Raw genomic sequence first — 1,291 nt, forward strand, 5'->3', positions numbered from 1 at the left:
AGTTGTGTGATGGTTACTATCAATGGACTGGTTTTTATTTGCAAGTCACATGGCTAAAATCCATGTAGTTGCCACTAGGGTGACAGCGGTGCCTCCATTATCAGCAAAATTCAAACAACTATTAATTAATGATTGAATTTTGAATAGCTGTTTGAAGTAACAACTAAACATTTTCAAGGAGGTAGTCAGAGAACCTTTCACCATGGAGAGTTTTGACTTGTGGTCTCTTTATTGAAACAATAAAACACAACAAAATAATCTGTAATTGCCATCACAAAGTTTATGAGGTTTTTCAATAAAGAATTGCACTTCCAAAGTTCATGAAGAAAACCTCCTATTACTTTCTAGCCATAGTTAACTATACAGATAGGAGGATGGTTTAAAATGATGCTTTCCAAACTGATATTTTGCAGAATACCAGTTCCGATGGGTGTTTAAGAAAGCTTTGGGTGCTCGCTTCAGCAGAACATATACTAAAATTGGAAAGATACAGAGAAGATTCACATGGCCCCTGTGCAAGGATGACACTCAAATTCGCTAACCACTCCATGTTTTTTTTTTTGAGATGAAGTTTCGTTCTTGCTACCCAGGCTGGAGTGCAATGGCACAATCTCAGCTCACCACAACCTCCGCCTTCTGGGTTCAAGCAATTCTGCCTCAGCCTCCTGAGTAGCTGAGACTACAGGCACGCACCACCATGTCCAGCTAATTTTTGTATTTTTAGTAGAGACGGGGTTTCACCATGTTGACCAGGATGGTCTCTATCTCTTGACCTCGTGATCCACTCGCCTCAGCCTCCCAAAGTGCTGGGATTATACATGTGAGCCACGGTGCCCAGCCCCATGGTTTTTTTTATAAATAGTTCTATTATAAAGACACATGCACATGTATGTTCATTGTGGCACTTTTTACAATAGCAAAGACCTGGAACCAACCCAAATGCCCATTGATGATAGACTGGACAAGGAAAATGTGGCACTTATACACCATGGAATATTATGCAGCCTTAAAAAATGATGAGTTTGTGTCCTCTGTAGGGACATAGATGAATCCGGAAACCCTCATTCTCAGCAAACTGACACAATAACAGAAAATCAAACACCACATGTTCTCACTCATAGACGGGTGTTGAACAATGAGAACACATGGACACAGGGAGAGCAGCATCATGCACTCAGGTCTAGGGTAGGGACAGTGGGGGGTAGGAAGGTTGTGGAGGGATAACATGAGGAGAAATGCCAGATATAAGTGACGGGGCAGGGATGGAGGCAGCAAACCACATTGCCATGTA

The 1,291-nt window shown here is 41.8% G+C and overlaps 1 non-coding gene across 1 annotated transcript; it reads left to right on the forward strand.

Annotated features, from left to right (window-relative positions):
• Positions 1–449: 449 nt before the first annotated feature.
• Positions 450–556, forward strand: LOC118147521 (U6 spliceosomal RNA). The gene has a single exon (XR_004733975.1). It is a non-coding gene; the product is annotated as a U6 spliceosomal RNA (small nuclear RNA).
• Positions 557–1,291: the final 735 nt, after the last annotated feature.

Source organism: Callithrix jacchus, chromosome 14 (genome assembly GCF_049354715.1).
Source record: "Callithrix jacchus isolate 240 chromosome 14, calJac240_pri, whole genome shotgun sequence".
Taxonomy (NCBI): Eukaryota; Metazoa; Chordata; class Mammalia; order Primates; family Cebidae; genus Callithrix; species Callithrix jacchus.